This window comes from Alosa sapidissima, chromosome 1, assembly GCF_018492685.1.
Source record: "Alosa sapidissima isolate fAloSap1 chromosome 1, fAloSap1.pri, whole genome shotgun sequence".
NCBI classification, from domain to species: domain Eukaryota; kingdom Metazoa; phylum Chordata; class Actinopteri; order Clupeiformes; family Clupeidae; genus Alosa; species Alosa sapidissima.
The window spans coordinates 43028295-43055392 of record NC_055957.1 but is presented as its reverse complement, the minus strand read 5'-3'; the positions used below and the strand labels follow the sequence as shown (position 1 = coordinate 43055392).

The 27098-nt window shown below is 43.3% G+C and overlaps 1 long non-coding RNA gene across 1 annotated transcript; it reads left to right on the top strand.

Moving 5' to 3' along the window:
• The first annotated feature begins 519 nt into the window (after positions 1–519).
• On the top strand, positions 520–26709 carry LOC121712516. Its single transcript, XR_006032630.1, has 3 exons — positions 520–672; positions 8178–8312; positions 24104–26709. It is a non-coding gene; the product is annotated as an uncharacterized LOC121712516 (long non-coding RNA).
• Positions 26710–27098: the final 389 nt, after the last annotated feature.

Below are 27098 nucleotides of genomic sequence, written 5' to 3'. Positions count from 1 at the left end.
GCTGAATCGCTGCCACTTGCCTATGCCTTTAATCCCTATTAACCAATAACTATTATGAACACCATATATATATATAGCACATATCAGCATAACTATTACAATTAGATTTACATAACATCTTTGTCAAGAATAGCTTTGACTGAGTTGTAAGGTAGAAAGGTTTTGATAAATCCATTTTTTTTGTCTGTGTGTGAAGTGGACGGATTGTCCAGTCTACTCCAACCCAGTCTGAAACGCGCGCGCGCGCGCACACACACACACAAACACGCACACACACACATATTACCGCACCCTCTTTTCCTTCACGAATTTTTACACAAGTGCCTATTCGGCTTTGCCGCGAGCAGGAACGCTGCACCAACAGGCTCCGTTCTACGCCAATCACAACGACCAAGTGGTGAGCTACCAATGCATTTGCAGCCAATGCGTGTCTCGCTTGCGGGCCATGTGATGCTGGTCCGTCCTCCCTGTCTCTCACCGTCGGCAGAATATACTTTAATCGCTGGAGAGCGAGTAAAACTACTGCGGAGCAAGTGGGATGTCATTAAGTAGACTACCTTAGAGTTTGAAGAATCAGTCGGGCCGAGGCTGCAGTTGTTATATCCACTGATGTAACGGGATTGTCCCTCTTGTACCTACCATCAACCCTTACCCCAGCGACGAAATTTGGTCGTAAGTATGTTTTAAATTGGAGCATAGATTTTAAAGGGTACACATATCAATGTGATAAAGGTTGTGTGCATGTCGCAGATAGCCTGCGCGAATCCATGTCGCGGTCGGGTGGCTGCTCGCATCAACTATCTGCGTAAAGCTGACTAAATAAAATAGTTAGTCTAATTTGTAGTCTACGATATTTATTCCAGTCGTTTTCATTATTTCTGTCTCCATCTTCAATATGCTCGATTGTATGGTTTGCATACTCTCTGTAAATTAATGTTTAATTAAACAATTAAAACTTTCCATGTTTGACTTACCCGAAAGCAATTGGATTGATGTATCGTCTATCGTCGCATTTCACTGCAGTGACTGGCTGCCGGTGTTCCGACTGCATGGTAGCGCCGACTCCCATAAATGAAAAAGTGCGGTAAACTCGCTGACCTCTCTGACAAGGGCGCGTAACTGTCCACCTGGTCTCCACGGCCCAGTTAACATTGTTACATACAAGGGATCGGAGCACTTGCGAGGGCATGTCTTAAAATTAAATTTGTAGGCTACGGGTGAATCCTGTTCAGTTAGTCTTAAATGGAGACGTGCGATTGAAGTTTTAATGCTATTCAATAAAGCAAGATTGTTTGGGTAAAAGAGTAAATTCGTGTGACAATTTTAGCTATCTAACGCCAAAAAATATGAACACTTACGCCTTATACTGGTCTTGCAACATAAATTAACTAAATCACAATTTCAATATATGTTTTAAGTTTGTTAACTTTTGTGTAATGGATTAGTAATAATTTAGCCTAGGCCTAATATCGCCTGTCGCATAGGCCTATCGAAAATGATTTTTGATTGAGATGAGAACATGTTTTGCTAATATGCTGTGCTGTTTTATTCTGCGTGTTATTTAGGCCCTGTGTTAAATGAAATAGGCGACTGGCATGTTGTCATGTGTAGGAAAGATGTCTGGTGTGCATCGAATCCAGATGTTTCTTGTTGTGGTTGGTTAGTTAAATAGCCTACGTTTTGTCTTTTTTATGTAGTCTGGTAGTCTATATAAGGACAAGGGAGACATTCGTGCTTTGCGCATTTCTAAAGGGAAAAAACATCACATAGGCTAGCCTACACTTAAATTATTCCTGTACCGGATAGTGTTCTCCCTCTTTGTCTTTCGCCTCCGCTGGAGGCTACACCTCCCCCAACTATCCGCCGCCCACGGCGAGCAGAGACACCTGAAGACTAGACAGAATGATCCACGGCATCGGGGATGTCTGGAGCATGGCCTATGCCCCCTCCCTTGTTTTCTCTATTCCCCCACCATTCGCCAGTCGTAGGGCGGTGTAGCACACGCTGTTTTTAAACTCGTCAATGTTGTCCGCCACACAACCACATACAAACTCAGACAGCGAGGAAATATTTTTTATTAACATCGTAAAACAGGTGCATTTATGTTTGGGTTCAAATAATGGCTGTAGTATTTCACATCCACCTGCATGAATAGGTCCGCTATTAGGCCTACTCTGAATAGGTTGTCATCCAATTATAGCTTACATGACGCCCGTTCAATTAATGAACCTTATCAAATGTAACCAGACAACTAACATCATTCCAATTATTGACCATTGACAGCTTCATGGTAGGAGTTAAACATATTGTGAAATTGTGATGTGGAGCATCCTCTCTGAGCTCTGTCCAAATGTAAAAACATTATGGATGTGCACTGGGTTTTAATTTTATATTTGAAATGTTTTACTTTTCATGTTAGAGAGTGTAAACTGGTAAGAACTGTCACGATAGTAGGAAATATTCTGGTATCACTAGATTGCTGTTCCTAGTAGAAAAAAAGTGGAGTCTGTTTTAATCTCTTATAGTTGAGTACAGTAAACCAGCCTTCTTGAATCTCTATCCACACAACATTAATGTTTCCGTGACTTTCCAACTTCTAATGATAATATCCTATATTGCAGTTGTAATTATTCAAACGAGATCTTAATTGGCCTGCTGATTGCTACATCTGTTATGCCTGATGGTGTGTATAACCATAATGCTTGTAAAGGAGCTGGATGTCAAGAAATTCCATAAACCAGAGGGCTTCATCACTGCCATGGTGTAATGTTTAGAAATGATGATTGGCCATTGACATTCCCGGAGAATAGCTATCATTGTCTATGCAAGTCACTCCAGCTATAGGCAATGTTCCCTCTATGCGATCTGGTTTGGTCCCTCTGTAATCTGACCGTATGGATCGTCCAAAAAAAAGGTGAGGGTAAATTGCGTCATATTGACTAGGAGGAATCAATGCAATGTATTGGAGACTGTGAAAAACTACTGTGTCGGGAGGAGGGGTGGGGTTGGTATGTAGTCAAAGCTGGACCCCCTACGGTGGAGAAAAATATATGACAATAATGAATGCTGCGAAACCAGGAGGAAAAAAAATAAAAAACAGAGAGAGACCTGAGGCAAGATGTGGGGAGGGGGCAGGCAGACATCTTTGAATTACACTCAAGCCCACCGCTGCTGGATGGGAAGAAGCAGTCTATTCTTGGCCAGGGAGACGTGACAGCCTCCTAAGGTTTTAGGGATATTGCTTTGCGTAGCAAATGTTGGTGGAAGTGCGTGATTCAGAGTGGAGGAGGGGGAGAAGAAAAGTATAACGCTGCTGCGACTATCAGCACGCCAGGAAGTTGAATGCCTTGAGGTTAATGAGGCAGTCTGCATAAATTCATTTTGCCATCTGGATATAAAGATGCTTTGTGCCGATGTAATGTCTTAGTTTCCGGAACTTTGCGTGTTTGGGATGGGAGGGGGTGGTTGTTTCGGGATGGGAAAAAGTTCCTCTGTGTAAGCAATGCAAAAAGGCTAAAGAAACCCTCTAAATGTCACCAGGCTGTTTGCTTATATATATATGGATGGGCTCTGTTTACATGTCTCTCTGTTTCTGCTTAAGTTTTTTTCCATTTGGTGGTGTTTATTAGCCCCATTAATTTACCTGTGTGGTTCAATTCAAGGGTTCCATCAGGCTTCTTCAATCTGATTGCTGTGATTGTTTGAGAACGGGGTTGGACTGCATTCTTCTCATTAGAAGGGTAAGCGAGGTGAACTATATTGATTGAAGGGACCTGGTGGTGATCCTGTTAATGCTCTTCAGGACTGTGGTTCACATCAGCTGATACTGGACAGGGCCCCTGGCTGATTATCGATGCACGACATCGTTTATCGACAGCCCCTGCAAAATGTTATTTGCCATACAAGTTCAATAAGAAAATGTTTGTATAGTTTGTCTAAATGTGTATCGGTTGTTGTGCAAGATGTTGCTGGAGGGTCTGCCCTTTTCTTTCTGCTCTTATTGAGCACTTGCAATACTTTAAAAGGACTGGTTTGGCATAATGGGAGATGGCACATGCCTAGCCTTGCTATAATCGGACACGACAGCATGATTTGATGTTGTCGCAGCATTTAAAAACACGTTTTTTTTTATGTCAGTCAATTGGTTCTCTTTTCCAAAATTGAAGGAAGAAAAAAATCCGGGTCTGAATTTTATTTGTTAGAGTTACCATTGAAGCTTATGCAAAGGAAATGTTAACAGTGAAGGGTGTCATGCACCGTCACTGTCTTTAATATCCCACAAACCCACAAACAGACCAAACTCTCAGGAGAACAGCGTGTTCTTACAGGGAAAGCCCAAGTTCCCTATCGCTTCGCTTTCGGTTCCAAACAACTGTCACTCTAAGTGTGGCATTGCATTTTTAGTACTAAGCAAGAGATTACGGGAATCCCAACATGTGGGTAGGATGTTGTGGGCTCAATGAGGCATCCTATGCCTTTTACCCCCTATCTGTGAGGAAAATGAATGGTCTCATTTGCATTAATGGGCTGATTTTATGCCGAGGGAGTTGCGGGTGGTAGAAATGAAAGAGAAAGCTGAGTCCATCTTCTTTTAAGGGTGGAAATGTGCTAGATGTTCAATTAGAGTTGCACCTGAATTGTCTTATGAAATGAATGGAATGATAAGTAATGGCTGCTACAGTGTTTTTGATCTGCGTTTTTTATGTGCAACAGCAGACTTCCCAGAGTTATATGAGCAAAGAATGGGTTTGAGCGCTTTGATTCTATGTTCACAACTCTCCGCAATGTTCTACTTTTAAGATATTTACTTATTTTCAGCAGTCAGTAACATCCCTGTTCATTTACTTTCCCCTATGTGGTCGCCATAGTAGATAGCATTGCTTAATAATAATAATAATTCTAGAGTCTGAATTCAATTCCTTTCTAATTCTAGAGCAGATGTACAGCGTACTGGTATTTAGTTGCTTGGTTTTAGTTGCCGCTCGGTGCCTGGGGCCAGTGGCCTGGGGCCTAGGATGCTCATCAAACTTAAACTGAGGGCTTGACCTCTGTCTGTCTGATGCCGCCACCACCCCCCCCCCCCCCTGAGCCTTGAGGTGTGTCTTGTGTGGTTTGTGTATCTCCCCGTCTCTCTCTCGTTACGTGGGAAAGCATTTGTAATCGTCACGGCTGACCTTTCACTAGTGTCACCAGACCCCCCCTCAGCAATTAAAGTATTAGGCTTGGTGAGTAGGAGTCCCTCAAATAGCTGATGTCCTTTGATCTTTTTCTTTCCCTCAAAGGAAGCAAAGTTAAACTGAGCCATGGAGTTAAAACTTGCAACTCAGCATTTCTGGACTTTTTGAAACTGAACCAAATGAGTTTCTTTTTTCAGCTTTTGTTCCTCTAATTAATTCCTGGAATATTGAGTGAAACTGAGTGAACTCTTTTGGGTGAGAGTGACTCGACTTCGACCCAGTTGCAAATGGATTGGTTTGGTAGATCCTCTACCTCTGCAGAGGAAAAGTCTGAAACCTCTGAAACCTTTTGTTTTTCAACAAAAGCGAACAATGAACCATTCCCCTGAGTAAAAAGTAGGTTTTGTTGGTGTTGTCTGCAAGCTACTGTTTGCAGGAGGGTTGTGTGAGGATCATGGCTGCTGAAAACATGTAGCACTGTGACAACAACAGGGGGCCGGTTAGGTCAGGCCGCCGCAGAAGATCTCCCCTCCCAGTGTCTCCGCCATTCCCCTCCTAAAGTTCATATGGAAGTAGGAGCACCAGGAAATGGCACACATTCTTTCTGACCGATTCAAAAATAAACTGGAGTCCTCACTTCCTGTTGCTAGAGTGGAGACGAGGAGAAAGGAGGAGAGGAGGGGAGGGGTGATGAGAAAAGGGGAGAGAATGGAGTTGATGAGGTGGGTGCAGAGGAGAGGAGAGATGGGGAGACAACGAGAAAAGAGGAGAGAAGAGGTTGGAGAAGAAAAGAGGAGACAAAGAGGTAGAAGAGACAGGAGGAGAGGAGAGACTATGAGAGGAGATAAGACCAGAGTAGGGGGGATGATAACAGTGGGAAGGCATGGAGAGGAAAGGAGAGGAGAGGGCTACACTAGGAACAGAGTTGAGTCCTAACGTGACATTTGGCTGGGTTATGTCACTCGCTGTGCTTCCCGCTTTTGTAAAGGAGAGATTAAGGCCTCGGCAGTGGCTGTGTGGTTTGCCAAGTCCGTCCCCAGCCACACTCCCACATCCTGTGGACTCGGCATGCTGCGGCATCGGGGGGTCAGAGCTGTGCAGGTCTGCTCCCGGTCCTCTGATTCTTCTTCTGACCTCACAAGACGAGTTGAAGCCAGGTCAGAGGAAGAACATGTGGAAGGGGCCCTGCTAAGAGCGTTATGAAATATCTGCTTGAGTAATCCATACTCAGAGAGTGGGGTGGAGGTCCATCCATTAAGTAGCGGTCAAGTTTATTATTGATTACTCATGCTGACAAAAGAAACAGACGGGAGAGATTTTTCGGTTTCAAGTGCTTAGAGCGATTTTTTGCTTTTAGACACAAAAAGCTATTATCTGATGAATGATAAGCTTCTACTATTACAAAGTTGTAAATAATGATAATTGGTCAATATTTTATATCTGGGAAGAAGTATGGGTATAAGTATGCCTTATTTTCTTATTTAGATGTGATGCTAGGCTTAAGGGCAGAGTATGATCTGCAGCTTGCTGTCGTGTGCTGACTGATTTGAGCCTCCCTTCTTTTCAGTCCAATTGTTTTAGTTCAGTTCTGGTGCCTGGAGGTCTGTCTATCTTTCCTTCTCATTTGCAGTTGTATATTGTTTTTTATGTTCAAGCTGGGTTGTTAGTCTCTCTCTCTCTCTGCCCCCCCCCCTTTATTGTGTAGAGGAGGTCACTGTAATCAATCTGAAACCACGTTATGTTCTAGCTGGCGTCTCATTGGCTGCCTGAGTGAGCTTGGGGGAGGAGTTTCAGACTGATGTCACCCAGCCCCCCCCCCCCCCCACACACACACACACACACACACACAAACACCCACCCTCCCTGTGTGAAGACCCGCTATGCTGAGCTGGCATGAAACTTGACCAACGTCAAAAGAGAAGTTAAGGCTGGCACCCTCATCTCCCCCTCCTTTTCTCATAGCACTCCTCCCTCTCTTCCTCTCTCTCTCCCTCTCTTTCTCTCTCTCTCTCTCTCTGCCTATTGAGACCATAGTATCAGACATGGAGGATAGCACTGTGCTGTGTTGTGCTCTGTGTGCACGCCTCTCGTATATTCTTGGCTTGAAAGGACAAGGTTCCCCTGCCAGAAAAATAGATCCATCAGATCTGCATGTAATTATGTCGGAGTAAGAGTAACAATTTAAGATGTGTCTGAGAAACAGACCATGTGTGGTGTGTTATTTTAAATCCTCTTGGTTTGGGGTAGAGGGTGCAGGGGTTGGAGGTTTTCCTGTCCATATGGTTTTGATATTCCTTAATTTATTGATTGTTTAAGCTTTATCCTTGCGGGTTATTTATGGTGCCGAGATGTATGCCATGTTTGTACTGGAATGGCCTTGTTGGAAGGGTAATGAGATAATGTTTTCTTTGCATCTATTTCTGCAAAATCCTTACAGCTATCATTTTCCCAGTTTCTTTTCTTTCTTGTTTCGGCCTGGTTAACTCAGTGAGTGATTGAACGTGGTGGTGAGTGCTCTGGCGTAGTGAAGTATGGCCGAGCACAGCAAGGAGAGGTATAGCTGTGGTTTGACCATCTTTATGGCCTGACCTCTGTTTTGATGCCGAGTGAAGAAGTGTGTGTGTGTGTGGGGGGGGGGGGGTCTGATTGATTTAATGGCCTCTTTTCATTTTCATGCACTTGTGATTTTTCTGTCATCTCGAGCACAGCAGTGGATGAATTGAGAAGAAAAAAGGCCCTGAAGTGTGTCATTTCAGGGCACTGTGCAGAAGAACTAATGTGGCAATGACAAATTCGCAGACCAGTCCCCCTTTAAGGACAGTGTGTGTGTGAGTGTGTGTGTGTGTGTGTGTGTGTGTGTGTGTGTGTGTGTGTGTGTGTGTGTGTGTGTATGCATGCATGTATGTGTTAGATGACTCATCAGTCATCTTTTGAGGAGTGTGTAGCTCACCCCTTCCTCTCTCTCTCTGTCTCTTTCTCTCTCTTTTTCCTTCTCTGCAGGTGTTTGGCATGGCATTGATGGAGAAGCTGACAGAGAAAGGTGAAGCTTCAAGGCTGTTGGGTGCAGTAATCTGCGAGCGTCAGAAACCCCCTAACACTTCAGGGGGTGAAAAGTGCTCTAGAGCAAGGGTGTTGGTGAGTCATAGACAACCCTGTCTTTCTTTCTTTTTTCCTCCTCTCTTCTCTCTCTCTCTTTCTTAGTCTCTGTGCACCTGCACGCAACTGAAGCGCTCATAAACATGCCATAAGGGACTTTAGTCATTGTTTACATATCGTTGACACTTTTAAGGCTTCAGCGGTCTCTCACAGGCTCTTTCCCTCCTAACTTAATGTGCTCTTTGTGTGGAGATTGAAGACTGACAGACTACTGTGAGACAGCAAAAGAAGGAGGAGAGAGACAGACTACTGTTAGTTAGCATAATGAGAGGATAATGGACTACTATTAATTAGCAATGAGGGAGGCGAGAAATGGACTAGCCTACTGTTAGCGTGGATCGGAGAGAGAGATAGACCAGTGTTAGTTAGTGTGTAGAGAAAGGGAGATAAATGATGGTTAGCTAGCATGGAGGGAATCGAGGGACGGCCTACAGTTAGTTAGCAGAGAGAGGATAGCAATTGGCGACTGTTAGCTAGCGTGGAAAGAGAAGAGAGATTGACTACTGTTAGTTAGCATAGTAGGGAGAGATGGACAGGTGTGCTGACTTGATGTTTTAAACCCTCATTCTCATTCCCTTCTATACTTGAAATGCTGCACCCTCTCTCTCATCTTCTGTGCTTTTCTACATCTTTACAGTTTCCTCTCTTATCCCTCCATTTTCCCCCTCTCTCGCATCTTTTTTGTTCCAGATTTAGTAAGCACTTAATGGGGGCTTTTATTTTGCAAGCTGTAGCCTCTTCAGCTACAGGAACTTCCTGCTCTGGGGCTTCAGAGTCATTTCTTATGCTCACTCCTGTCCTCTTCATCACACTCACTCCTCTCTCTTGATTTGGCTGTTCTTCTCCTCTGCTATTTTCCTCACTGCTATCTCCTCTCCTCTCCTCTCCTCTCCCTTCTGCTTGGCTCTGTTCTTCTCTCCACTGCTATTTTCCTCACTTTTATCTCCCTCTCTCCTCTCCTCCTCTCCTCTTCTCTCCTCTCCCTTCTGCTTGGCTCTGTTCTTCTCTCCACTGCTATTTTCCTCACTTTTATCTCCCTCTCTCCTCTCCTCCTCTCCTCTTCTCTCCTCTCCTCCTCTCCTCTTCTCTCCTCTCCTCTTCTCTCCTCTCCCCTCTCTTCTGCTTGGCTCTGTTCTTCTCTCCACTCCTCTTCTCTCCTCTCTCTCCTCCTCTCCTCTGTTCTGTATCTGTATTTTCTCTCTTCTCTGTCTCCTTCTGTCCTCTCCTCTGCTCTCCACTCCTCTCCTCTTCTCTTTCCTCACTCACACTAGAGAGATGAATGCTTATTTGTGAAGCACCTTTGCAAGACTGCCCTACAAAGCATATACAAGAACCGCCATTCATTTGTTTGTTTATCGTTTGTTCATTCTTTCCTTCCTTCCTTCCCTTATTCATTCATTCATTCACCCATTCATTCATCTCTTCTCCTCTCCTCCCTACTGCTTGTTGGCTCCTGTCATGCCAGCAGTAACTCTTGGGGCTTTGAATGTCCCTGCATGTCGAGTGATTCCCAGACACTGGCCAGACAAAAGAGAGTCTGCACAGGGGAGGAGCAGCATGAAAGGGGTCAGCCTTGTACAGCCACTCGCTCCTACAATGGGGCAACCCTCTTCACAGGACACGCTGAACAAATAGCCGTTCTCTCTCTTCTCATTTTACTAACTCTTTTTACCCTCTTTTTTTACTGTGCGTGTGTGTGTCTGAGAGAGAGAGAGAGATAGAAAGTGAGAGAGAGACTGTGATTGGGTGTGTGTGTGTACATATGTGACCCTGCAAGGCGAAACCAGTCGTTTTGCGCACAGTGCTATTTTGAGAAAATCCATGATAAACAAACGTACAGGTTAAAATGTCGAATTTCACGTTCATATTATGAACAAATTTCACAGATAAACATACGTTTTGACTGTTAAACCCTTACTTTATTTAGGTGAAGATTCAACACATTAGTAGTCATTCCCCTTGTCCACGCCGCTATAAGGTTTTACGGTAGGGTACGGTAGAGCTAATTTACTCATTAGGCTACTCATTACTCGTTACTCAATGTGTCAGCTCTATATCATTCTTGGCAGATGTAACCGAATATGAGAAAGACTTGCCTTTCAGGGCACGAACGGTCAAAAGCACGAACTTTTAGAAATATCCTGGCGTCATTTTAGGGACCAGGAGAAGTTTTCCATTGAAGTAGGCTAGCGCATTTTAAAAGTAGGCTAGGCTATACACAATCTGTGTACACAGAACTTCCTCTCCCCTTACTTCCCCCGAAATACATTAATTATATTCTATAGTGACACCTTATGACTGTCCCAGGTATTAACTAGGAGGCAGAAAAAGACTCATTGCACGGTTGAAACTGGTTGAAACTACATAGTAGTCAGTCATCCGCTTCAAAGTCACGCTACCGTAAGGGTAATCATCAAGGGCAATCACACCTCACACTATCGCACGTGACAATCTACTTAAAAAGGTGATTTTCTCCTCTTCTGGCGTATCGTGACAGGAGAACCATGCCAACTTTGGATGCGGTTATCTTAGCGATACTTTTTGCAATACCCTCGATATACATATCGTTGGAAAGCTTAGTTTATGGCCGTTCGTGTGAATACAATAACTTAATTTTGTAAATTTTACCAAAACGACTGGTTTCGCCTTGCAGGGTCACATATATATATATAGTATATACTGCAGTGTGAAGTTTATGAGGTACCATGAGGAATATATATGTTTGTGTACACTAGTATATATACAGTATATATATATATATATATATATATATATATATATATATATATATATATATATATATATATATATATATATATATATATATATATATATAGATACAGCAGGGGAGTGTCCTCCTGGACCAGCCCCACGGTGGAGCCCTGGCCAGGAGCTGAGCAGGTGGCTGGCCCGGCCTCCCCACCACACCTGCCCCTGGCAGGACACATCCTTGCTGAGGCTGGATGGCTGATCCAACTTTTTAAAAAACAAGGATAATCTGGCTTTTTACCTTTGACATGGATCTCTTGGGCCTCGACTCTTCAAAGCGCTGGGTGGAGCACTTTAAAGATAGTACTGTGGATGCATTTTTCTCTTTTCTTTTCTTTTTCTCTCTCTCTTATTCCCCAGACCCTCAAAGTGCCAGACGCTCTTTGTACAGCTGCACATTTAGAGGACTACTGGGTGTAATTCAAGCAACAGTTTTGATGAAGGGAAAGTTAGGCACAGAGGTGAAGTAGAAGATGAAGGAGGAGGAGAAAAAAAAAACACAGAAAAAAAACATAATACTTAAAGAACAGCCCCCCCCTCCCCTCCTTCAGTTCAAAGCGCCGAGGTTCTGTTCCCAGACGGGCTCTCAGACGGTCTTTGGGTTCAGTCCTGCGCCACTCAGCCCCAACGTTCCGACTTGCTAGCCTGAGGGGTGGATAAACAGCAGGAATCTGTTTTTATGGTCAGCACTAGAAACAACCTGCTCTTAAGGGGGTGGGTGGAGTAGGACTGTGGGGAGAGGAGGCCACTAGGGTGGGGGTGCCTTTCTTCCTGCCCCTTACTTTTATGATGTCATAAATGGCTCCACTTCCTTGCCTGGCCTGAGGTAGGCTTTGAATGGCAGTACCTGTGCAGTAATTGTCGGTGCGTTTGGATTGTTCTCTCCTGTTTCACTTGACGGTGCTGTTCCCTTGCGCTGAAGAGCCTCTCTGGTGGCCAGTGAAAAGGGAGAGGGATCTTGACGCTGCCCTTCACTGCACAGTGTGAGTTTCACTCTCTCTCTCCTTTTTTTCGCCACCTGTTCCTCCAAGCCGAGGCTGTCAGAGGTTAGACACTCTTTCTGTCTCAGTCATAAATTTGGGCTTCACACCACTATGACTTGGGCAACAAAGCTTCTTTTGTTTTATTTGTGTGAAAGGGGACGACACAGGTGGGGTGGATTTACAGAGTAGATGGCCAATGTAAGGAGTCACCTCTGAATGTGCCACGATTCCCCCTTACATACAACACACACACACACACACACACACACACACAGGCCCCCCCATCTTCCCCTTGTCTATCTCCTTAGGGAACCGGGAACAATGCACACACACCAGTGTGTCACAACATTCCAGTTTTAAAGGACAACCTTGCTAACCTAACCCTCGCCAGATGAATTTCGCTCCGCCTAGCTCCACTCATCCATCTGGGATCAATCCATTGAAGTGTTGCTTCAGAAGGCTGGGCCTAATCAAAAAATGCTTGCATATGATTGAATAAGCCACTTGTCCGTCATCTATTGACGTGCTACTTCAACCACTCACATCGAAGCCAACCCGTGACGCTGATAACAGTCTCACAGTCGCTTCTACGCTATGTCACATCTATGAAACTCCCGCCCTGCGTCCTGATTGGCTAAACCATAAAGTCGGTTGCAGAAATCACTCTCAATGGAAGAGGTCCCAGATGGATGTGAGTGAAGCTAGGCGGAGCTAAGCGGAACGAAATTCATCTGGCGAGGGTCAGGTTACAACCTTGCTACCTGTAATCCAAAGTGGGCCAATAGCTTCAACTTCCTTTCTTTCTTTATTTCTATTTATTTCTGTCTTTCTCTCTCTCCACTGCTTAATTTTGTGAGTTGCCTCCGCTCTCTAAGCCGTCATTGGGAGAACTTTGTCAAGTCTTTCAGAATTTCACCTTTTTCTTTAGCATCTTGCATCGACCAGGCATTGTAGCTGCTGAGCAGTGACACTTTGAGACTTTGTGTGTGTGTGTGTGGGTGTGTGTGAGTGTGTGAAAGCTGATTTGAGAGGAATGAGTAAAGCTTCTTTTTACACCTCTGTGTAGATGAAAGAGGGCTAAAATAGCAGCGAAAGCCCCCGAGGCGATGGTGCCGGTGGAGGAGGAGGAGGCCCTGGAGTTTTACACGGTTGGAGTGGTGGAGGGTGAATGGGTGGAGAGATGATTGCATATTTTAGCAGGGTATTGGATTGTATGCTTTATGGAAGTGCACTGGGTTAATCCCAAGTCAAGAGAGAAGAGGATTCGAGAAAGCTGTTGCCCCACTATCTCTCTCTCTTTTCTTTGTTCTCTCTCTCTCTCTCTCTCTCTCTCTTTTCTTGGTTCTCTCTCTCTCTCTCTCTCTCTCTCTGTGTCTCTCACATTTGAGCCTCTCCCTGATGACTTCCCACAGTGTTGGACTGCAGGGCAGCATGAGGGTTTCAGATGGCTGATTCAATTAGCCTCATAATAGACCCTGCCGGATAAATAAATAAATAGATTTCAGATGCACCCAGTGCCTGGAATTGCAGGTCCTAAGAATTACAAAAACTAAATGAGAACAAGAGAGAGAGAGAGAGAGAGAGAGAAAGAGACAGACAAAAAAAAACTCAAACAGCGAACAATCAAAAAAACAATTCAGTCAGTAATCCATGGTTGTCCTGTTGTGTGTTCTCGCCTGGCTGGGTCTAGGTGGGTGCTAGTGGACGCATTCATACAACATGGCTGAGTTTAGGGGGTAATTGAGTTAAGCCTTCTCTCTGTTTGGTCACCAACAGCCACTATCAGATTAGGCCTGTTAGCGACTTCACCTCTCATAAGTTCCCTGGGCCTAATGTGACATGTGGCATGACAGGAGTATGCAGTGTTGGTGCTCTTATAACTCCCGATTATATGTAAGGTTAGGGCCTTTGAGCGACTAAAGTGTAATCAAGTGAGAAAATATCCATGAGCAAATTACACATATTGTATTGTGATCATTCTACTATATCATAAGAACTTTTCATATCACAAAGTACACAATATAGTTTTGTGATGAATTTTTTGCGTAGTGTGAATTTGCACGTTTTTTTATGTGTGCATGCACGGTTTTTCTTTGCCGGTATCGTTAAAGGGGTGAAAGCGGTAAGAAAAAATACACCCGTTGGTTTCGTGTAGTAGTAGAGTTGGGCACCGAAACACGGTTCTAATATGGCACCGGTGCCGACGCAAACGGTAGTAACTGCATCGAATAACAACATGGATTTCGGTGCCTCATGTTGGTGCTTAAATAGCGTTCTTTTTATTTTATTTTTTATACGAGGCACCACTGCATGTCATGCGACATCTCTTGCTCTGATAGCAACACATCCAGATACAGTTAGCTAACATAAACACTGGATGTATAAACCAGAAGGGTGCACCACATAGGCGAGTGGACAGTGTTTGACAGCTTGCGTGAGCCCAAGTAGCTAACTTTAAAGCAATATTGCGAGCTCCTGTCTAGGGATGTAACGGTATGAAAATTTAACCTCACGGTTATAGTGACCAAAATTATCACGGTTTTCGGTATTATCACTGTATTTCTAAAAGTGTGTTCATTATGTTCAGAAAGCACTGATAGGCCTACACAAGCTGAAATAGTTTCAAAAAGTGTTCTGTTCACTTTTTTCTTCTATGTGCTTATAGCTTAACTTACCCTACCATAACTTGGAGTTCGCTATTTCTGTTATTTGGATGCAATGAGTGAGACCAAAGTAAGCGTTCAAAATAAAACTTTAGGCTACTGTATTCTCCTGATAACGTGAGTGGAATAGATTTAATGTGGACGTGAACATAAAAAGACGCAGAGTGGCTACATGATACAGTGCACATTTTGCGGTGAAAAAGTTATGCCTTTTAAAATCAGGTGTAGCCTTATCCGAATCGTAGTTAAAGTCAGTCTCAGATAAAGCTGGGAAGGATTAAACACACGGTTTCCACACTGCGGTAATCAACAGTGATAATCAATGATGTTTGAAATGAAAACGGTAATTATAATCGTCAACATTTTTATCGCGGTTTACCATTATACCGGTAATCGTTACATCCCTACTCCTGTCAAAATCTAGCAGTGGGCCTAACTACACACAAGCAAAAGGCTATGAAACAACATCAACAGTAGCCTATACGTTACACAATATCCTTACTAATGTGCTAACTGCCATTTATTTGAAATGTTATCAACAAAGTTGTAAGTGAAAACTTTATTTTATTATAAACAACATAATGGCATGATGTTAATCTTTCATGTGCATGAGGCCCATATAGCATCACAATGAATATGAAGATCATGTTAAAAGTTAGCTGGCAAAAACATAAATATGTAGGTTACATACCTGATGTCACTGAGCTGTCAAAGAGGCTACGAAACCATCTCCGTACGTTATCGCTAATTAAACTCAATTGACTGGTGTTAGCGCATAGCCATAGTTGCTGTTAAAATGCCTACTAGGCTAGCGCTGGGAATCTAAACACTTCAACACTGACATGTAGCCTAACATGTTAAAAACTATTGCGTGTTATGGGTTTAGACATGAAATGTCTTGAAGCATTTGGAAACACTGAATTAACTGGAAAGTAGGGTCCCTGTTAGATTATCTTGCTTGCAAATGCCGTTGTTCATGACCTGGCAGTTCTATGGCAAGCGGTTTTAACATACCTTATGGCAAACCGCCTACACTGGGTAAACGTGAAAGCAGAGCTTACCATTGTGTGGGCATGCATGTCAAGCTGTTTTAATATTTAAATGTATTATTCGTAGGAGCAATGAGATATTGATAGTAAATTGAATATAACAGTTCAATTTCATGTTCAAATTTGTCTTATCAATAAAAAAAAAGCAATTCATGCTTTAGACCATTTTAATTTAAAACATTTTAAAAACAAAGTACCGTTTCGGCACCAGCACCGTTTTAAAAGTATCGATTTAGCACCGGTATCGGATAAAACCCAAACGATACCCAACCCTATGTAGTAGTGGCCTAATTCTCCTGCAGTTCCCAGAGCCCTCTGTGAAAGTGCAGAGCAGCCAGCTGGTTATCTGGCCATCAAAGTGATTTAGAGAAAAGCCAGTTAGACTGACTACATGCGAAAGGGCCACTGAGGTCCCCAACCCCAACCCCAACCCCAACCCCAACGGTCTCAGGAAATGGAGTGTCTCACTGGTAACAGAAACTGAAACTGCACTGAACCAAAAGAAGGCAGAACGAGAGAGAAACACACACTCACACACACACAAAATGTCCTGAAAGATCGACAGGAGGAAATGATACACACACGCACACACACACTATCACTTTCAACCTTAGCCAAGTTGAGTGACCAAACGTGAACTTGCAGACCCTTAGAGAAATGCTCTGCAGAACCCATGTGGTTGTTTCACACATTTAATGGAAGAAAGTAACCAGCTGGAGTTAAGCTTTCACCCATGTATACTCAAATCCTGAAGTGCACACTTGCCCTTGATGAATGATCTCCATCTAAGATGGCCTCTGACTCTGAGTCTGAGCGGCTGTCTCCTCTCTGCACTGGGTGTATCTGAGGCGCTGCTTCTGAAAGCTGGTCTCTATCATCATCATCAGCCACAGCAGCAGCAACAGCAGCAGCAGGAGCCCTTGGACAGATATAGCTCTTATCGCAGAGGACTGTGTGTCTGTCTGTCAACTTGCCCCACCCTGGACTCTGGCCCTTTCTCCCATCAGTCACCTGGAGAGAAAGCGCCTGCTGAGAAAGAGAGAGAGAGAGAGAGAGAGAGAGAGAGAGAGAGAGAGAGATGACGATTACTGCTGAGTCATAGTTAATTTTTTTTGTACTTCTGTTACTGTAAGAGCTTGCGTTGCACTGTTGCCACGGTTATAATTAGGTATGCCTGCAGTAATTTTATGGGAAAATATATACATGAACGTGTACAGTATATATACATGAATTAGAGGAGGGCTCTCTATCTTTTGTGGCATTTTGCCACGAGTTTGACCACATCAGTCAGGACTCCAGAGCAGAGTAGTGTAGTGAACCATCACTTTTGTGTCCATGGCCTCCTCCTTCTCTCTCTCCTCGTCCTCCTCCTCACTCTCCTCTCTTTCGTCTTCATGCTCCACTGATTAGACGACCCTTCCCCAAATGACAACAGCATATAATTTGGCTGGCCATGCTTGCGAGGCTGTTGAAGTGAGCGGTATTTCTGGGTCACTTGGTCGCTTTCTCTCCCTCTCTCTCTCCCTTTCTCTCCCTCTCTTCTTCTCCTCTTTTTTGGGCAGCAGAGTGCTCTCTTTCCCTGAGGTGCGCCACAGTTCCTGGAATCTCCGCGCGCACACACACACACACAACCCACACAAGATGGTGACCGCTGAGGCATTTTAAAGTGATGCCCTCAAAAACAGGCCCCAGAGAGCCTGAAAGCTATTAGAGAAGCATATTTGACACACACGCATAGACACACACACTCACACACGCTTAGGCCCAGCCATTAACAGACCACCCAGGATGCAGGCATGCGATCGCAACCCTGAAGAATGAACAGTGGTAACCAACATGAGAGCTCAGGAAAGGGACACCACAACTCTTCTTTTGGGGCTGGGAACCACAGCAGATGTCATTACATCACTTTCTGACAGCCTCACAGGATATAAAGTCACCCTTGAGAGATTTGTCACCCTCAGACTCACCAAAAATTATCCATTTAAAATTAAACCTGCATCATTACCGGCGACTCGAGAAGACAGCATGGTCTCTACTCCTCAGAAATGCCCTGTGAAAGTACTCAGGCAATTATAGAATCAGCCTGTTCAATGCTTTTATAGATCTTCTTAGATAGTCCTGAGTGAGCTTGAGCTATTATAAGTCTTAACATATGTGTTTGATAATGTGTTCTTTCACAGTAATAATTCTAAACCTGCCGCTACTTTTACTGTTCAAAGTACAATGAAAGAAAAAGGGACACTGATGGACAGTGTTTAGTTTATAGCTTCTGTTTGGTTGGGCAGAGGCTGTATGTGCATGTATGTGTGTGTGTGTGTTTGTAGAGGGGGTGTGGGTGGGCTCTGTGCTGTGTATCCGCTGCGTCTCACGTTGCCGAGCTTTATTAGAGTTGAGAGAGCGTCAGCTCGAATCTGTCTGCGTTCTCTCCCCGCAGGGCAGACGCAAGACAGAATACCACGGAATGTGCCTCCCCGTTTCCCATGGTTACGCACTCTACCTCGGGTAATTCTCCCTTACCCATCCTCCCCTGCCCCCAAAAAATTCAAGCATTCACACACAGACACACACACACACACTCAGAAAAACACACACGAAGAAAGATGGTCCTATGTAAGTGAATGTACTGCTACATCATGCTCTTAACACATGGCTAGATATGGCACAGCAGTGCATCAAGTCCACTGTGTAATGTTCAGTGCATTCACACTTTGATCCCAACACACACCACCCAACACAAGCACACCACTTGCTCACTCAAACTTTCTCACGTTAACACGCACGCAATACACTCTCAGACGGACATAAACGATACTGTTTTCTCATACACACACACACACACACACACACACACACACACAGACACACACACACACACACACTCGTGGCCAGAGTGAAAAGTGGAGCCAGCCAGGTTATTCATTATTCTCTGTGATGCATTATGTGCCAGTCGAGCCCTGCTTTAAGTAATGAGTATCACTGCTCAGGGAGGCTCTGCAGTCACCAGCTCTTTTTTTATTGGGTTCAAAGTCCTCCCCTAAACAAAATAATATATTGCACCACAGTACGCGAAGTGAACGTTCATCTGTCAGTGGCTATGGATTTTCCTCCCTCTCAGGCTCTGAATGTAGCTTGAGATTAAGAAATCCCATACAACCTTGCCACCACACACACACACACACAGATTCAGACTCTCTCTCTCACACACACACACAAATGCACACACCAGCACTAACTGTGGCACTGGCCCGTATTGTCCTGATGATGCTCTGAGGCATAGTCAGGGAGAGCTAATTTGAACAGACAAGTGTGACCATTAGCTCCAGTAAAGTATTAGCAAGGGAAGCCTGAGCCCTCTGGAAACACTGATTAGCAGGACCTCGGCTGATGAATTACAGTAATATATGAATGATACATGTGACACAAGGCCATTGTATGTAATTACAATTCTGTGACTGTGTGCATGTATATGACTGTGTGGGTGTACTTTTTGTGCCTGTGAGTTTGTGAAAGTGTTTGTGTGAACCTGCAACTGTATGCATGTTTGTGGGATATTGTGTGGGTGTGTCCATGTATGTTATGTGAGCTGGTGTGTAAGATGTGTGTGTGTGTGTGTGTGTGTGTGTGTGTGTGTGTGTGTTGTGTGATTTGCGTCCCCCCATTGAGCATGCTGGCCCTCTGGGCTATGCCCCTTGTGTAATGTCAAGACTCTCCAGCCTTCAGCGTGGCCCTCCATTCAGTGCTGATCGCTATGATCTGCCCCTCAACACAATGGCAATATTGAGCCCTTGGGGGTGGGGGTCCTGCTGCCCCCGGGAGTCCATAGCCGCGCAGGGCTGGGATTAAGGAATGCCTCCCCAGCACTCCCGTTGCTATGGAGAAAAGACTCTCTCCCTGTCTTTCCTTCACTCTCTCTGTCTCTTCCTTCACTCTTTCCCTTTATCCATCTCTCACCATGGACAAACACCCTTTCTGTCTCTCTCTCTCTCCATTTCGTGCATTCGTCTGCTTCTCATTTCAGGCCTTGTCGGGGGGAGGGGGGGCTGTAGTGGTTCACATCACACCATCCATGCCAAAGGGGTGAGATTAATTTGGATTTACAATTATAATGTCCAATTACGTGCCTCTGATCTAAAGGCACTACTGTACTGTACTACTGCCCCCCCCCCAGCACTACTCTAACAGGGTTATTTGTGTCTCTTGATACACAAACTGTAGGGGGCCCACAGCGGTTTCAGTGATACAGTGATTCTCTGTCCTCAAAGTGGCAGGTGATATGACCAGCTATTAATTAGGGCCACAGCCAGGCTCATACAGAAACATTTAATAAAGCCATGGAAAGGTTTGGGGTAGCATCATTAAAATGAAGTGTTTTTGAGTGTTGTGGCGAAGAGTGGGCTGTTAAAATATTGGTCTAGCATGTTAGCATGGTGGTTTCTTTAGTTTTGTAAAAAAAATCATACGACTTCAGGCTGAATTTGAACTCATTTGAACCCAGATACAACCTGATACCGATGGAGCCGACAACTGTCAACTATTCTTCATTAACAGGATATGTAAAAACCTATGAAGGTTAATTTAATGCAGACAACCATTTTAGAATTTGAAAAAAAGATTCATGGATGGAAATATAGCTTTTTTGAGTAGCCCTTTATTAAGTGGTGATTACATTTATTTTATATCAGAGCAAAGCAAAACTACCCACAGTTTAATTCACAGCCTACTAATGTGGTAAAGTGTTCAAAAAGTGAGCTCTACACTGATGCAAACCAGCACTACAAGAAACTGTAGTATCTATTTAACATATTCCAAACACGTTTTCCATAATATGACATTTTGGATACATCATGTACACACTGTTGCTCAAAACCTAAAGCTCTTCTGTCTTAGGCTTTCTATATGTATTTCCATACAAGAGTGAAAGTTACGGTATCAACAAAGAGAAGTTAAAAATACACAGTAAAAATGCAAGCAATATTGAAACCAAAAATAGTGATTTTTCACAAATAATTTGCTGTTGCGAATACAGTATTTTACAGCCAACAAGAAAAAAAGCAAAGCAGAATACAGTTTTGACCACCAGATGTACATGGAGTTTTGAAAACACTGATTTTGCCTAAGACGGAAATGACTCCATTCTATCAAATTGCTTTGCTTTTTCCAAAGACAAGTGTGTGTGTGTGTGTGTGTGTGGGGGGGGGGGGGGGGGGGGGGTCATGTACAGTATGTATTCATAGGCCTATAGACCCTCTCAACTTCAGAAAAAAACAATCCTAAGCGTTCCTTAAGGCATTTTTGGAGGCACAGAAAAATGTATTGAGCTAATGGTACTGTAACATGGGGACAAACAAAAATAGAGTAAAAAGACAAATTTTACATAAAGTCAACTTTTTGTAGAACATTACTGTAAGTCCGATTACTGTAATTTTCCTTTCAAAGTATCTGCATTGGTTCTGAATATTTCAACCGGAAATCCTCTAGGAGCAGAATGAAAGGGTCCATACCTATATAGAGAGTATATCTATTCATAGACCTGTACTAAGGCAATGATTGGATGGTGTTCAGTAAAGTAAAGAGTGTTTACACATGTGAAGGGAGAGAGTGAAGCACTGGTGATTTAGTGTGGCATTTTGATGGGTTGTGTTTGAAAAACGAAATTAAGTTACTTCCTGTTAGATTTTTGTGTGTTAGGTAGAAAATTGTGTGTGGTGTTTTGCAAAATGTGTTTTAGTCAATTGAAAACTCAATGAGTCAAACACTGAGAATTAGTGTATGGTTTTGCAGATTTGGTGTGGGGTTATGATGTTTGGAAGACATGTTTAGAAAATTGTATGACAAGAAAAGATTTAGTGTGTAAGCAGTTGAAAAAAACTGTAATAGTGCTGGGCTATAGAATGGCCTATTCAGGGCACAGCTGCAGGGAATTCTGGGATATGTCCTCGGTAGGCTTGTCCTGCTAGCATGACATCATCCTTCGTTCATCTCGTCAGAGGCCATTCATGAGGAGCAATGACCTGCAAAGCACAATGGTGTGTGTGTGCGTGTGTGTAAGAGGACACAAAGGGAGACCAAACAATATAAGTAACATCTGCATGGGGATGCAGATTATGCTTCATCATAGTTTGTGTGCTGATATTTAAGTTACATTGAATGCCTCTGGTTGTTTTGTATTGTTCTCTCTCTCTCTCTGTGCATGCATGTTTGAAGAAGGGAGATAGAGAGAGGTTTGTGAGTATGTGTGTGTGTGTGTGTGTGTGAGTGAGTGTGTTTTATGTGTGTGAGAGGGAGAAACAGTGAGAGTTGCGTGTGTTGTGTTTGATTCATTCCCTCTATGGTGGCTGCGCTGATCTGAGCACAGTGTGAGACAGTGAGGACAGATGTCTGGCTTTGAGCGCCCGTGTGTACATCATATAGAGAGCTGCTGGAATTTGGTGGCACGTCAATTAATTCACTGGCGAGACCCGTCAGCACATTGCTGCTGCTCTCTGTCATTGTCTCTCTATTCAATGAAACTGTCTCTGAACTTCCCTCGTTCTTTCAGTCCCTCCCTCTCTCTCTCTCACTTCATCTCTGTGGATCTCTCTTTTCCCCTTTCTCTCAAGACAAGTTTGAGTAAGCAGTATGAAAAAGTGTACATAGTAAAATGTTGCCATACATTTTAAAATATTTGACTATTTTGTGTATGCACATTGTTTATATTTTAATACCTAATTATACATGTATTTATTATACTTTTTATAATTATAGTTTATAATGTATTATAACATTTTACTATATATATATATAGATATAGATATATAGATATATATATATATATATATATATATATATATATATATATATATATATATCATATTCCCAGGCAGAATAGCACTGTGTAGCCACATTAACTTTTAAAAGATCATATTTGTGGAGAGAGTATAATATATCCTGCAATGGGATTTGAAGAGGATGGAGGAAGCATTGTGTTATGTTTATTTTTAACTTTAATAAATCAGGCTATCTGGTAAATAAGCTGATCAGGCATGCTAGGAGCCGCCGAAGCTGAGAGGGATATGGCGATACTAGGTGCATTCATTCTGAAAGGTAGCGCTTTTATCTTCAGTGGGGGTGCTCCAAAGATGAGCTGATTAATAAATGAGTGGATGTTGTGTCTGCATCTCTCTCTCTCTCTGCCTCTTCTCTCTGTGAGGCCAATATTAATGTTGTTGTGTTGCTTAGATCGCTATTTCCCAGTATTTGTATTTGTCTTATTCTATACCCGCCTTTCCGTTCTCTTGTTTGCTCTCATTCTCTTCCACTCCCTCGCTCTTTCCCTTTGTTTCTGGTTCTCTGTCCATCTCTCTCTCTCCCTTTCTCCCCGTCTCTCCCTCTTTCTCTGCTGTAAATGGCATCAGCCCCATGTCTTGCTCTTACTGCCCTGCCTGATGCCTGAGTGGAGATGAGAGGACAGGGCCAAGAGCCTCCTCCACTGAAGAGGCCACACTAAGAGCACATACACACACACTCTCTCTCTCTCTGTCTCAAACACACACACACACACACACACACACACACACTTCTAAACACAGGGGAAGAATTGCAGATCCAAACATTGATTGAAGCATGTTACAGGTTCAGACAGGTCTAATCATACACAGAATAATTTGTGTTATTCATCCTGCACTAGTGATTGTGGGTAGACATGGTATTGTTGTCTCCAAATGGATACATTACCTATTATGGTGGACATGGAGCAGTACGTTGCTAATCTGTATGCATTTGACTTGCATAGTCCACACAGTTTCAACCCGTGTAAAACAGGATTTTGCATATGCCCAAAACTCCCAAACACAAGAACGATTTGTTTGCAATGAAAACCCAGGTTTGTGATACTGTTACGAAGTGTAACAAGTGGCTGATATTTTAAAAACTTGAGTTCAATCAATCAGAACATTCTATTTCAATTATAGTCACATTTTTATTATTTACATCTATGATGGTGATGTCCGGGGTAGTATCTTCGCCAAAGAACCAGTCAATCAGTCCATTTGTACAGCAAGGTGTTTGTATATTTTTTTTATTACCTCCTGCCCATCTTAAAGCTTTGTGACACACACACACACACACACACACACACACACACACACAAATACATGCACAGGATCACACATGGAAAGAAATGAACACCCTTGACACAGAAATGTGTGAAAAATGTCTACAGCGTCACTGAAATGGAATGCTGCATTTTAGAATAGGTGCTCACCGAATAGTATGGTATGAAAAAAAAACGAACCCTTTTTTGCTTATCTTCTGTGTGTTTTCAGGTGGTCCAGAGTAAAGGATGGGGATGAAGTGAATGTTGAGGATGCCATGGGAGGACAAGACCTGCATCTTCCCCTGAGCCTGGTTCAACTTATGCATAGTAAAGACGTCCTGGGCAAGGGCTGTTGTACAGTTAATGCATGTTAACGGAACAAAACGCACTCCAGGTTTTGGCTGACGGGTGATTGTATGGTAGGTGGTCTAAGCGGTGGTGTAAAAGCAGAGTAGCATTAGTAAAAGCACATGGATAAGGTAAGCACAGTAGAGCAAATCACTTCTTAGCAATGTTGGTGCAAAAGAAGCAGCAGCATCATTCTGTGTAGCACCATTTTGAATGAACGGATGGAGGAATCTGCTGTCCTGTTGAACAGAATGTTCATACACACACACACAGCTTCCTAACAGCCTGTCAAGCAATGTTGCCAGTCTCAGATATGTAACTGCCATCAATGACTGTTGCTCAAAGAGAGCCATATTTAATCACTCTTACACTGTACTTGTGAGCTGACAGCTTGGTGATGAGGCATGGTCTGCACTAGGGCTGCAACTAACGGTTATTTTAATAGTAATTTAATCCATCAATTATTTTATTGATAAATGGATTATTGTTATCAATAACATTTCCGGAAATGGTGAAAAACACGCCAAAGATATTTAGTTTACTAAAGTTGAAAGTATTCAGGTTTAAGAAGCTTCAATCAGAGAATTTTTGAGTATTTTCCTTAAAAAGTGACAAACCGATAACCAAAATAGTTGTAAATTAATTTAACAGTTGACAACTAATCAAGGTCATCACACTTCAAGACTGGCTCTCAATGGATGGTAGGGACTGGGGAAGATGGCTGACCTATTCATCTGTTAGTTTTCCTGCCCACACTGTCTGTTTATACATCTGTCCACTCTGTCTGTCTTTCTCACTCATGATCTTTAATGTACGTTAATAAATCCACTGTGTTTTTAATGGGTAACTGGTGATGTCTTCAAACGGAGCTGGGACCAAAGTGCTATTAAAACTTCGCAATGTTTAATTTGCTCCCCAGAGTCATACACACCCTCTCCCTCACACACTCACCCAGACACACACATACACACACACACACACACACAAGCATGCTTTGGTGAACATTCAACGCTGTCGGTGAGTTTGATGTGAAGTGTATGAAACCATCGACCGTTGATTGTACCCCACGGCCTGGATTTCCTGCGCCGGAAAATCAGCACATGAACCAGGAATATCAGTACCCTCAACACCTGATAATGTGTGAAATGCATAAGGTCTACAAGGCTTGAAATGTGAAGTGTGACTTTATGTGTGTGTGTATGCAAGTGTGTGAGTGCAAGAGTGAACGAGTGGAATAGAGAGTATGCTGCTTGAGTATGTGAGTTTGTGTGTGTGTGCATGTGTGTGAGAGAGAGTGTATATGTGAGTGTGTGTGTATGTGTTCCCTTTCATGTATTCAGGATAAGAATGCCCTCCTGTTAAAAGGTCACAATCAACATTCATTGCTGTCGGTGGGTTCAACACAGTGGAAAGCTCACCGAACAATGAGTGCAACTGTGTCCCAGATTCTCTCGCTCTCTCTCCTCTTCTGTTAATGTCACAGAGCCCTATCGCCACCAGATGCATTTTTATTTATTCATTTCTCCATGTTAGCCTGGTCTTCAGGAGGTTGGCTGTCACCGAGGAGGTGTGTGTGGTTGGGGGGCGCTCGCCTCCTACCCCGGATGGTGTAATTGAAGGTTGTGGTGTTCATCAGGGAAGGGGGGGGGGGGGGCTTTCAGGAGTGGTGGTGGAAGGAAATGAGGGATGAATGTGTAATCATCTGGATTTTCATCTCATCTGGCCGCTTTGTTCTGCGTTTTTTATTTGTCAAATTACATGCTGTGTGTTTGTATGGCAGCAGGCCGGAGAGGAACCAGGAACTAATTGGCCTATGCTTTTCCAGCACGACTTCCTCAGCTGTCGCTTTTGTCAGCGATAGCCCTCCTCTTCCTCCAATTTTATGTTTCCGTCTATGAGTGTGTGTGCATGTAAGTTCGAGATACAGCAGCAAATGAGTAGCACTGATTGAGCCCCATAGCCAGTAGCTCGCTAGTCATCCGCTGTGACTCATCTCTATTTCATGCAGGGCTGGCAGGCTCGTTTGTGGGTCAATGGGTTATGTGTGCTCCAGGCATGTTGGCTAGTTTCCTAAGACTGGGAGACTTTGAAACCCAGACAGAGAGCTTCACCTAGAGCATTCTGGAGCATGTCAGAGAAAACCACTTGTCATTTAGTTGAAAAGGAGGAATAAAGTGTAATGTACAGCCTTCAGCGCACAGTGGGTGGTATTTTGGTATTTTGCACAAGCTTTAGCAGGCGATAATGCAATAAAGATATATATTATGAAACATCTAACACCTAGGCTATAATTATTCATAGGTGAGGCATCACACATCAGAATGGGTATCAAAGGAGGTTTTTTCTCATCTGCTTTTCCACATAAAAATAATGTGTCTTGTAATTGTCTTGTAATGGCTGAGCAAAATAAAATGACACTAACAAACGTTAAATGTCCAGTTAAATACTGTTTTGTGACTTGAATAAAATCTGCTAAGTACATTTCAATGAAGTGTTTTTGTTTCCTTCATTATCTTTATGTACTTTGTAGGGTATGTTTTGTTGATAAATTATGAAGTTTCCGCACAAGGTTGTAACCCTTGGCAGCCTGTATCTATCTCTTTATGTAGCATTTTCTGTATTTAGTCTATGGGGAAACCCAGGCTAGAAGGATGTGCTAACCTAAGAACTCTGTGGTTTGCTTGTAGAGCATTACAAATGTTTTACTTTGACTCTTCCTTAAGGTCCACTGACTCGAGTCATGTTATGATCCCCAAATGTTTCCTGAGACATCTGCTGACCAAGCATAAGACCTTTTAGGATGTCTAGAGGCAAGGATCAGCAATGTTTGTTACACACACACCTACACACACACACACTGAAGACGTACACACGGA